Here is a 12,958-nt window from a genome sequence, read left to right on the forward strand (position 1 = left end):
CTAACTTTTGCAGACTTATCGCCAGCATTAATGAGCTTTTTACATTTTTATGTTATTTTATTCCTTTGTTAAAGCTTCACTTGCCTATTTTGTGTTATTATTAGGTTTTTATTCAACGTAAACCCTCTAGCTTCTCTATACCAAACATTCCATTTCGCGAGCACCTTCTTAAAATAAGATTATCGCGAAGAACATTATTAACATCGAATTCGTAGCATGTTGAACACTCGTTGAATAAATAAACCTTGCTTTTGAATGAATGAATGGCAAAACATTTGCTTACGTCCATAAATATATTAAATAAATGCTGGAAATCAAAGGAAAATAAAACTTCAGAGAATAGTGATTTAAATTTCCCTTAAAATCTATATGGGGATCAATAACTTTAAGAATGACGAAATTAGAGAAATTCTGAAAGCAAAACTCAAAACAAATGAAATGCTTTGAATGTTTTGACTTTAAGGTTCAGGTTTTTTCACTTTTATTGGTTAAAATTCCAATCACCTTTGATTTATCTTGTTTACCAATGCTCAATTTGCCAACGTCAGCAAAATCGCAACTCGCATCTCCAGTATGAAATAAAAATCAATTCAATCAATACTGTGGAACATCACGTTATGTTAGGTCTTGCCTTACCAGTTGTAAGCTAATTCCAGAAAGAAAAAGATTTTTTGACTTTTTACTAACTCACTAACTTTTATACATCTTGGTAACTCTTGCTGAAAGTCTCATACCTCTCCTGGAGGAGTCGGAAATCTAAGAGGTAAAGACAACCTCCCGGGCAAGAAGGAGCAACCATGAAATTTGATGCCAAAGTAATGGATCGGCAAAGAGACAGAAAACGGTAATGATATACCACATATTGGTAGAGTTAGCAATGCTTAACTGCCAGGATGTGACTTCAAGAAACATTTGAAACCATCAAGATACTCTGAAGATATACAATTTTCAGAAAAAGAGTAGGTCCAACATAGCTCTGCATATGGAGGGATGTCGATTCTTACTACCCTGCATATCTTTACAATAGAGTTACCACTCGAGACTCCTCCAGTGGCCACCCGACTTGCCGTGGTATTGAAAATAACAGTTATTATCTATGCATAATATCAAATAATCATGTGCAGTATAATGACCAACATAGCCTGATATGGCTATTGTTCTCACTGGGCCCATGTAAATTCGACACAAGGGAGTTAGGCACATCAAAACTGGCTGTATGAGACAGTTTAGTGCATAACATTTCATTGTATGTGACAATTTGGTGATTACGATGATTGGATGAATTCTATGCGACAATTCTGTGTATGATGAAGTGTGAAGGAAGGGTACTTTGCGAAAGCAAGTCCGAAAAACGGAAACTTAACTTTAAAATGTTTAACAGGCTTTAAATGGTTAATTTACTGATTACGGTACATATTTTTGATTGAGCCCAATAATCACTTCCGTTTTTTAACGCACATTCTATTTGCTTTTGAGGAAGATCCTATAAAAAATACCAAGGTTAGGTTAGAAATTGATGAACAATTTGCTTTCCTTTTAATTATTTTAGTTACAATTAATTTACTTTCGTTCTGTAGGTTGCATTTTTAGGAAATTCATATGAAGGTACATTCCGGAGACCAAACGTAGAGATCAATAATGGATACGGTCTTCTGACGTTCGTTTTGCAACCTGCATTATACTTTTTTATTGAAAGCAGTTAAAGTTAGTGGTGGGTTAGTTCCGCAGATAGGCAGGAGCATCAAAAGGAAGCGGGCGAATAAGCTTTCGTGGAAGGGGCTCGGAAACAAGCAGTCTGGTCCAGAGAGACATTTCTCCAATGGCCAGTGGTGACTTCGAATGCCCCTGATTAAGGATTTGTAAGCCAGAAGATACTTGGCAAGCATGAAAGGCAGATAAAAAGGTATTCATTTTTTCACCAAACAACTAAGGCTGTGAGGCGTCTACATATAATGGCTGTATTGTCTGCTTGTTAAACTCGAGTTACCCGGTGGAGAGAAGAGTTATGTACCTACTCATAACTTCCCCTTCATAATGGGATTCGATGCGACGTGCCCGGTCCCCGAGACACCACACAAGGGGCCGCAAAAGCGTTTCTTAAATGGTATAATACAGCTATAACAAGAGAAAGAATAAGCAGCCCAAAACCAATGACGAACCTGACCTCCGGATACCATTGCATGTCCTGGAATTCTATTCCATGGACTAGTCGAGTATTCGCGTAATATCTCTAAGAGGTATACCTTCAGCATGACCGTTCATCCATATTGTAAAGTTGTTAAAATATGGACGGGCAGTATGCTGAAAGTAACAGGCTCATGCCCACTTTCCAATTTGCCTGCAGTAAGATCGGCTAGAATACTTTTACAAAATAAATTGATAAAATACACATTCTTTTCTTTTTTATTATTTTTTAAATTTGTGCAATCCTTCTGCCCAAGTAACCATTTTTTTTAGGTGTATCGTACACCGATTTGTCGTACGAGGAATTGTCTTACACCCAGTTAATATGAATCCTTCCAATGTCGAAGAACCTGTGCCCCCACAACTGAAGTTAAAAAAAAATTGGTCGTTGGTGGGTAACTTCTGAATGCCGCTGCCCACTTGAACGTTGTTGCCGACCAGGTGCATCCATTCATGCTCACAATTTGCCCATGTGGAAATGGTTACTTCCAGCAGGTAATGTACTATAACACGGCACGGTCTGTTAGAGAATGGTTGTGCATGAGATGACTTCAAACTTCATTGGCCTACTCAGTTCACTGGATCTCAAGTCAGTTTATCATCTGTGGTATGAAGCAGAACGAGCTGTTCACAGCAGATCCCTACAGGGAACGGCTCATTCCATAGCCCAGCATGCTTTTATAACACTTTCAGAACCTCGTGGAATCCATCAGCCAACTAATTGAAGTAATTGTAGGTTTGGGGACTAATAGTGGTGCTACTCGATATTAGGTCGGTGTACCTAATCAACTGGTCACTTTGTGGTACAAAATAAAGAGTTACAAAATACAAAATAATATAATACTTAAGGATATTCAGCGTTTATTGTATAATAACTTAGGCTTCTACTCATTAAATGTTGAAAATAAACTTGCGTATATTAGAGAGAAAAAAAAATTCTTCTTTGAAATGAGAATATTCTGTAGAACTATCTATTGTTAGTGATGCCATCATTGAAATATTATATTAGAAGGCCTCTCCTTACATGACCCGATTTAAACGCAGACAAGTCAAGCTTATCTGCGTATAAGAATATAATAACCGAGGCATAGGAGTTTCATATTTCGCCACTATGCTTTTTATAAATATCATATTCTACCAAAAAACATTAACGAAAGAACTCCATCCGTTAAATTGCTTGCATAACAATGAGCCGTTATGAAGGAAGACCATGGCATAACGAAGTAACATCGGAAACGGAACGCTTAGTGACAAGCCATCTATCTTCTCTTTCTGAATATTATGCACACTGAATGAGCTTCTTGTCAGTTTCGCGTTAAGCGAAGGTAGCAATTTTAAGCAGGTACTGATGATGGTCTAAAGAAAATCTCAAGAATAATTAATTTGGCGTTGTCACATATATGAAGACTTAATGCCTACGTGAAACAACATCTCTATCTGGGATAACGTGAAGATTGTGAATACTATAGTCATTAAGATAATGGTTACGCCCGAGGAAGGTATTTTATTGGTGAATATAAAAACCGACGGTCGTGGACCACAAACTCTACAATTTCATTTCGCCAAAAGAGCTTTCACTTTATCCAAGTGGAGATCAATTTTCTCACATGAGAAAAGATGCCGCAGTAAGAGGGCGTTTCTAATAATGAAGACCATGAAAATAAACGCTGTCTGTAGTCACTGCTGCTCAACATTAGCAATAAAAACGTTCCAACGATCGGGAAACTCAATGGTTCTGCAATTACATAAAATAAACACTCGGGATGTTTTTGGTGATGGGAGTTGAATTTGTTTTATAAGTTTCGCAGGTTATTGTAGCTTTTTTTTCGTGAAAATAACTCTATTAATAGGAATGGTAAGGTCATCAAGGAATGTTATAGGCATGCTCAAAGTTGATTATAAATAAAAGAATAACATAAATAAAATAACACTTACGTTACTCATGAACATATACAAAAAAAAAAAAACTTATTTCAATATTAGTTCTATCACACCAGTGGCAAACCACTACAAACCTGCAAATTTGAAAGTAGAAACGGAGATTACGGATGGCTAAGGTATTGAAACATTGATTCAAAAAGGCGATCCAAGTCTAAAACTTCGATTAAATTAAAAATCTTAAAGGACGATGATTTGCTTATGACCTATTTGTTTCGTAAAGAATTAAAGCACCGAAAAAAAAACTAATTCAATCACGTAATTTGTTATCAAAGTGAATTTTATTGTGAACAAAGGGCTACAGTTTACAATAGTAAGCTAAACCTCCCGAACACAATAAAACTAGTTAACAGTTTGGAAACATACCTATCCATCTTCAGTCTTGGCATTAGATCAAATCATGGAAGTTTGCATACAATCCAGAAACATCGCCAATTAAGGAGTGGTATTGTGTGGGAGTTCTAGTTCACTTATTGTAAACTGCAACCCTGAGTACATAATAAAATAACGCTAATTAAACCACTTACTTCACGTGGTTTAATTAGCGCTATTTGTTCGTCGCATTAATCCTTTACGAAGGAACCACATCATGTCCTTCTCTCAACACATTTTGCTTTGTCTTAGTATTCAAAAGGCACGTAAATCTTTTAATGATAAACTGACTCGTGAAAGAATTTGTCTATAGAATGTCTTTTTAGTAGAAGCAAAAGACTATATTTCTGGAACTAATGGTCGTATTTTGTTTTAAAGAAACGGATTTCCTTATCAAGCGCTGGATATTCCTGATATAATAGCTAGGAAAAATCCTAATTATAGCAACAATATGAAGGGAAGCACCAATTACAGATGCAACCTCTAAAGCTGGTGAGACTGCCGCTGCAAAGTGTACAGAATAATTAGAAAAAGATTTCAACAAATCTCATTATTTGAACTCATTATTTGGTTAGTACAACGAAGTCAATTAGGTTATTGATATCGTAAGAAATTACCAATAGAACTGGATGTAATTCCAAGGTATCTTATACAAAATAAGTTCGTGGTTGTTGAATTTAGTATATAGCTAACTATTGTTAGTTCAGCCAGGGTTGTAGTTCTCCAAACCCAGATGAAAACAGCAGGTTTTACTTTGCGAGTTATTCCGGTTTCTCAGTCCGAATATGGTTCAGATCAGACCATGAGCGCATATTCATAAAGATATAACATAAATGCATTACAAATTACTGTTTGTTGCAGGGTATGCTATCTGAACTTTCGTCCAAAGGCATATATATCTTTTTCTAATGAGACATTAAGTGAACACTCAGCACCTGTTATAATCTGAATCAAGTAAGATTATTTACGCAGAGTTTCCGTTCCCTGTTAGAGTAAGCGTGAAGTTGGATAGGAGATACCTCTATTATTCTAACATCATTCCCTAAAATTAACTATAATTTATAAGCAATTAAAAACTAAACTTTATTTTGAACATTGTCTCATCAATGGTCAATATATTTACAGTTAATCCAGATATATCACCTTCTTCAAATGCACCCATTTTGATTTCAAGATCACCTAAATTTCTCATAGGCCACAGAGTCCCAGACGACGTGGCGACTCGCCCTTCCAATTCAGCACAATGACAATTCATTTTACCAAGTCCGAAGAAAGCAGATTTTGTCTCAATCAATGGCCTGTCAGCAACTGAGCCTCATATAAGCTCAATGATGAAGGGAGCAATGATGGAGGCAAGCCAACGCTTTGCCTCCACCATTGCTGGCACTTGAGGAAGATTGACTTAGAGAAACTTTCCTTGGCAGAACCGTCCCACCTGCTCTGATATATCAGAATTATTTTTGGCATGAATTGCTTGCTTTCGTGCCTGGATTTTTTCTTCCAAATTCCCATAATTTTTTGTCGAAATATTTTCTTAGCGGTTCGTACCCATTTTCAATTAATATTAAAAATGGGTATGGACCAATATTATAGGAAAGCGTCCACCACTGACAATGCACCATTAGAAACGGTTTCTATAAGCTCGAGCTACTCCCAGCAGGACGAATTTGTACGTTTAGAGGTCCTTCTTAATAAAGGAATATAATTGTGGAGCGTAATGATGAGCTCTCATGCATCATTACGCTCCACAATAATAAATCATACCGAGAACAAAAGTGTTCCAAGAGTAGACGGAGCAGATGTCGGGCAAATATCGGAGCGTCATACGGTCACCATTACCATCGATAACGCACCTGTGCGTTATCGATGGTAATGGTGACCGTATGATGTCCCACCTTTTGCAAGCAGATGGACGGCTTGCACAAAGCGGGACAGGTGCGTTCCAGCAGAATAATGCGCACTAATGGTTCCTGTACTGTCAGCCTATGTCATTTAGTTTATCGGTGATGATCAGGTCCAGAATATTCTTGCCCCTAGTACTTTCCCTAACATACTGAAAAAATTATTCAATTAATTGATTTAAAAATTGTTTTTCATGGTGAGTTTCCCTTTCAACTTGCTCCAATCAATTAGGTACAAATTGAAATCAATCAACGCAAGCGCATTCACACTTCCTAATCCATTTCAAGTTAATGTAGAAGCTTTCATCCTAAACTTCACAATCTTCTGGTTTGTAGATTTTTCCCATTCTCATTATACCTTTGCTTCCAACTATTTCCCACCACGTAGATTCTGCGTAGTGGGAAACAGTTGGAATCTACTAGAATCTCCCCGGTGTGATTTTCGTATGTATGTTTACTAACATGCGTCACTTCTGATGGGGAAAGTGTCGTCGCTCTAAGTATGACCCCATCACCCCTTCTATTCTGCGTAAATAGATTGTAAATACCATAGTGAAACTTAGTTTTATTTCTGGGTGACATATTTCCATTAGATCCCTTATGCCAACATTAGTTGTCCTAACCAGAAGTTCTATTTCGCTAATTTTATTGATAAAAATTAAGACCAGGTGTTTTCGTATAGTTTATTGTCCTGATACCCCTTGAAGTTATTTTAGCTTGTTTGCCTAGCATTGGCTTCCAGCCCATTTGAAACGTCGCAATCTTCAAAACATTTTGCCAGTATCGACTGCTACTGAAAGAAAAACAAGAACTCTTGAATTATATAGATATTTTATTCATAACCATTTTGTAGGGCAACCCTCTGGGTCTTTATTCCCTTGCATAATTAATTCTTTCTACTATACTTATTATATTTCCCTTTATCCTTCTTAATTTACCCACTCATCATGCTTCTTGGGAACAGAGTTTTGCCCTCATCATTCGAGAGAAACTTAAGTCATCCACAAGACCTGTCTTCTACGTTCCTTCACTAAGTGACCTAAACCACACAGATAATATCTAAGCTGCTACTGCACAATAAAAATAATATTACTGGAACATGTGGACAAGCGAAAGCGGCGCTATCTTAACCCTTAAAACAATTTCGATAAAGCTTTAAGATGAATGCATTCGCTTTATAAAACTATACATAATTTTGTAAATTCTAATAAATATCAGCTTTATGCAACAATTGTGAGGAATATTAGTATACAGAGAAATATAAATAAAGAATAGCATATAGTTTTATAATATTAAACTAGTTTTAATTACTTAAATTCCTTATTTTGGAAAATAAGGAACAGGAATTTTTAAAGGATCTTAATGGCTGATATTAGAGCATGGTTGCTCTTCATGGTGGGCTACTATTACAAAAGTGCCATAAACGAGAGGTGTAATAAAGGGAGAATATATTGCCAGTATGAAAACGCACTCCTTTTGATATGCAGAATTTGATGAATCTGCATTTCATCAATGTTGGATGACTAACACCCTCTCTAGCTGTAATTAAAATCAGCTTGGGTTCTATGCATACGTAATAAATTAACTATAGGTTGACAGCGCTCACCAAAACTGGTAAAACGCGTGTTAAGCCGAAGTAATAAGATTACCAGCCAAATGAATACCGAAGATTAAAATAGGAAAAAAATAAAATAAAAAATACAGATCGTATATCTTTGACTGACAGTAACCGATCACTCACTGCGTCACCAGTACTATATTTCCGCATGGTAATGCATATCCTCGCTTTCTTAAAGTGGTTCATATTTGCTTCCCATTTCCTAAATATTCACTGTTGATAAGTTTAGTCATTTCTGATAAAGAGGTCCAAAGACCCGAAGAAACTTTACACTTCCAAATATGTATTGCAAAATGAACGAATGACTGAAAATATAAGATTTCAGAAAAACTGAAATCTTAATAACGTTATTCAAATATTCGTTAGGATTCAGAGGAATATTATATGCCCAGACGAAAGTCCAATCATCCAAATGTACAGAAGATAACTGTAAATTAAAAATGTGAACGTTCTGTTAATCTGTTTTTACATGTGGAATGAGTTGTAAAAATGAGTTTATTATTAATAATCAATGATTATTAATAATAAACAATCCATGCAAACAAATTAGGCAATTGTGAAACCATTAAAGAAAACAGATCGGGAAATCGCTTTTAAACAATTGTTATGGTTATACTGAGCTAAATTAGCTCAGTATAACCCTTAAAAGTATAATTCTATGTTTTAGAACAAATTTACAAATATTATCGAAATTCGTATGCGTTCTTAAGAATTAAAAGCGTGAATTGGAGGACAAGCCTTGGAATTTCGCTATAAAACTGAATTCTGTATTGCATTGGTCTTTGCCATTGAATCATCCAGTTCGATGACAGATTTAGAAAACACCATTCCTTCTAACAATTCTTGGATAGCAAACTTATTCAGCTCAACCACAGTATTTGTTTTTTTTTGCTGGATCTCAAGACCCTTAGGGAGTTTTTTGGTGTAACGAACAAACCTCTTCCAAACAGTATGTTTTATACTGTTTTATCAGTAATTCGAACATAGTTATTTATCAATAATATCAAAATAAACACTAAGAAATTAATAAGTGACGTATTAATTTGTTGAGAGTTATCGTATCGTGGACCAGAGACCGAAGCGACAAACACGAAGTGATTCATACTAGTCTAAAAACTGGAGATACCTGCCTTACTCTTTCTTACCTACCAGAGGTGAGGATCTTCCTCAGTGTCACGTCACATCTGCAATACCACTTCTCTAACAATCTTTATTCTTGACTGCTCACATTTTCAATGGCAAAGCAAATAGTCTTTAAGAGGTTGCTTTCCATACACAAAAATTATGTACTACAAAGAAATGTGTACATCTTGCAAAGTATGCATATTTCGAAAGGTATATACTAACACTGAACTATAATTTTATAGTTTAACATTTGGCACTTTTTACTACTCTTTCGCAGAAAATTCTCCAAATAAACAAAACATTGCAAATACGCGTTTGAGTTTTGTAGTTTCTCATATACAAAAAAATCTTGTCGCTTTGAAAGAACCAATTACTTGTTTCACGTGGATAAATACCTAAACATAATTCAGAGAGTACTAAAGAAATGCCCAAATACCCCATAATCATGCAATAACCATGATATCCAATTTTAAGAAAAAGTAATGGTTGTTCTATCAAGTTTACCAATGTTTTGTCTGTAGTAACTCACATACCATCCACTCTTTCAGGTCATGCTTGATAGCTATCAATAGATAGATAGACGACTCAAACAGCCTGAAGGGCAACGCTTTCATTTTTTATCGTATATGATAATCTAATACCTTTCCCGAGATGAATGACAGGAAACAATTCTCCCAATAACATTCCCACTTTTTCTTGAAATAATTAACCACTTATTTTCTCTCGCCTGCTTAGCACGCATATCATGAACCAATAGACAATTATTCTTAATGTAATTTTTATTCATCAAATAAATACTATGGGAGCACACAACAAATCTTGTATAGACTTAATAACAAGCAAAATGCAATAAACTTTGAGGGTATACATAACTTTCCAATACTCACCAGGAGCAATACCAACACGTGGATTGTATTCGCCCGTCATTAGATTCATTGAGGAGAAACATCACATCAAATCCCAGGAGAGTAGAGATGCATAGTTTCCCCTTATTATATAAATGTACCATCGTTGTTTTCCATCACAATTTCCAAGCTACGTAAGTCGTAGCTTGGTCAGAAGTCACCGGTACGGACACACGCACGCACTCTGACTTGCTCATTTCCGCAAGTTATGTGTCTCTGCTGCTCCGTTCGGAGGTGTTTGAGAAGGAGCAGCAGCGGACGACGTCACCACTGTTGTTTGATCGATAGAGGGCGGGCTGTTGAATGTTTTTATTTTTTATTTTTTTTGATAAATTCTCTAACTAAAGCTTTTGATAGTTTTTTCCACACCAAACAAAAGAGAAATAAATAACAACAGTCCAATTCCAATATCACTTCTGCAAGATTTAGAAATAAAAAATGGGCAGATTTTCGATATCAAGAATGGAAATAAAACATTTGCCGTTTTTGGCATGATATTCAATCAGCGAAATAACTATATTTGTGCCGCAAATCAATATATAAAAAGTTGCTAATCCCTTCACTTTACTTTTTAATTGGCAATACATCCAAGTTGAATTCACAGTGATTAAACCTTCAAAAGTGAACATTTAATTTCAGTATCGGTAATCGATGAATTTTTTAGTTGCACTGGAAAGCCAAACACTTATAATTTATTTTTTAATTGCATTATAAAAAGCTCAATCAATCAATTTTGGTACTTCCTTAAGCATACAATAATTAAATCATCGGTTAAATTTGGTTTGGACAACTTATTGGAAGGAATGGACAACTGATATTTTTTTTTCTGGTGTTGGATAAGTCTTACTCGCTGGCATAATATTTCCAATGCTAATTTCTTCTTCGAGCTTCAACAAACAGAGCAAGAAGTTCTCTGGCTCGTGGTGGACTAAGAATTGCAGTTTGACTGTTTCTTCTTCTTACCTCTGAAGACGAAACAGTGGTCACCAGTGTTTCATTATCTTCCCTTCAAATTCAATGAGAGCCTGCTTCAGTAAGCTACACATGAATATTTTAATTTTTTCACAATTTAACTCTGTGTAAGATTTTCTCCAATAAGGTTGCCCCTCTGCTATAATTTCCATAGATGTGCAAAAAATACACAAGAAACATATCAGTTTGTTATCTCAATAGCAAGAAGGTACTTTACTATAACAATCTTCGTATCTATCCCTTTTGATAGATAATAATAAGCGATATAAAAACGAAACGGTTCAGATATACGACAGGAAAAGTCAGTCGTGTTTGTATTCGCATTGAATCACTGGGATCAGTCTATGTAAGCTTCATTATACACCGTACTACCCAGCATTAGAAATAGAGAACTGCCTTTTCCCCAGTATACAACATAGGCAGATGACTTTCCACGTTCTCATCATTTTATGAAATGGTTCACTTCAATACAGGAATTTCTCAAAACCATTTGGTAGTCCATTAGCCAAGTGAATCGGCATTAATAGAGATGACAGCCATCTGTAATCGATTCCTAAGTCACCTGCGCTGAGTAATGGGATACAGAAGTAATAGGAAATTTTTCGATGATGATATCAGCGATAAACTGCTTTAAAATGTTTTTGCAAAACCTATTAAACATGTTATACTAAAGAACATCGGGGCATAACTTCCTTATCCCATTCGATAAGTGAAACTGGAAATTTAGCGAGAAGATGCACAGTACATTTATTGCTCAGCTGTACTTTTTTTAAGTGGATATATTAGAATAACTAGATTTCTTAATAAACAGGCACTGGTGGTGTGGTATGGTTAAGTTACCTCTAAATATTACAGTATCGTGGGACTGTTGATGTCACCATGATTGAAATGCACGCATAGATTAATAGAGATTGCAAATAATTTCACGGATGGATGTAGAGAACATTATAAATTTTAATGATGCCGAAGATACTTGATTGCACAAGTGTTTGGGAAAAAAAATTGTAGGAAAATTGCCTGATGGAGTCGTGAAAACAACCGGGATTTCTTACTCCCGGTTCTCAAGTTGGCATGCATGTTACATCATACTCAAGGTTAAACCCAATTAGAGGGCAACCTATCAGAACAAACAATATCACAATTTATTTGATCTGCGCACCAAACTACGAAACTGTTGTTAGGTTTGCAGATTTCGTGAGGGGGAGGAACTGAATCCATCCTCCACTCTAATGAAAAAACGGATCAGATCAGAGGTTGTTTGTCTCAGAGTCCGCGTTGGTTTTTGACACACTTGTATATGCTTGTTTCTTATCTTAACGGGGACTTTTTCTCTATGAATACATAACAACAGAAATAATACGAAGGTCGCTCATTCTGATTTCAAATGCAATTTAAAATATTTGGAAAATATAATCATTGAAGGAGCTTCATAGGCTCTCTCTCTAATTTCTAATAAACATTTTTAAAGGCTTAACTATGAAAACATTTTCTTTCTTTGGTCTCAAACTTTTATTTGAAAACTTACCTCCATCCTTTAACAGCCCTGAAATATCTGGTCATTTATACATTGCTTTTACTTCGACTTAATCTTGAATCCGTTTACTACTTTGATCATCAGTTCATTTTGCACGTGGAAACTGTTCAAATAAAAATGGTAAAATATGTAATAAAAATGATCTCCTTGGTCTCTTTTCATAAACCTTTGTTTTCTATTTAGTCGTACAACAAATATTTTAATCCAACCAACCAGAAACTTCGTATTGATCAGAAAATTCTTTGTACAATAAACCAAAGTATTACTTTATACAGCGGAATATTATCCAGGATTTCTCTTAATGTTTCAAACTGCGAGCAGATCATTTAAAATATAACCTTTTTGAAGTGAGTGACTATTTCGCTTGATTATGACCCTTTTATCTAAAGGTAAAAATTAAACCACCAAA

Source organism: Mastigoproctus giganteus, chromosome 11, assembly GCF_048544385.1.
Source record: "Mastigoproctus giganteus isolate SK-2022 chromosome 11, ASM4854438v1, whole genome shotgun sequence".
NCBI classification, from domain to species: domain Eukaryota; kingdom Metazoa; phylum Arthropoda; class Arachnida; order Uropygi; family Thelyphonidae; genus Mastigoproctus; species Mastigoproctus giganteus.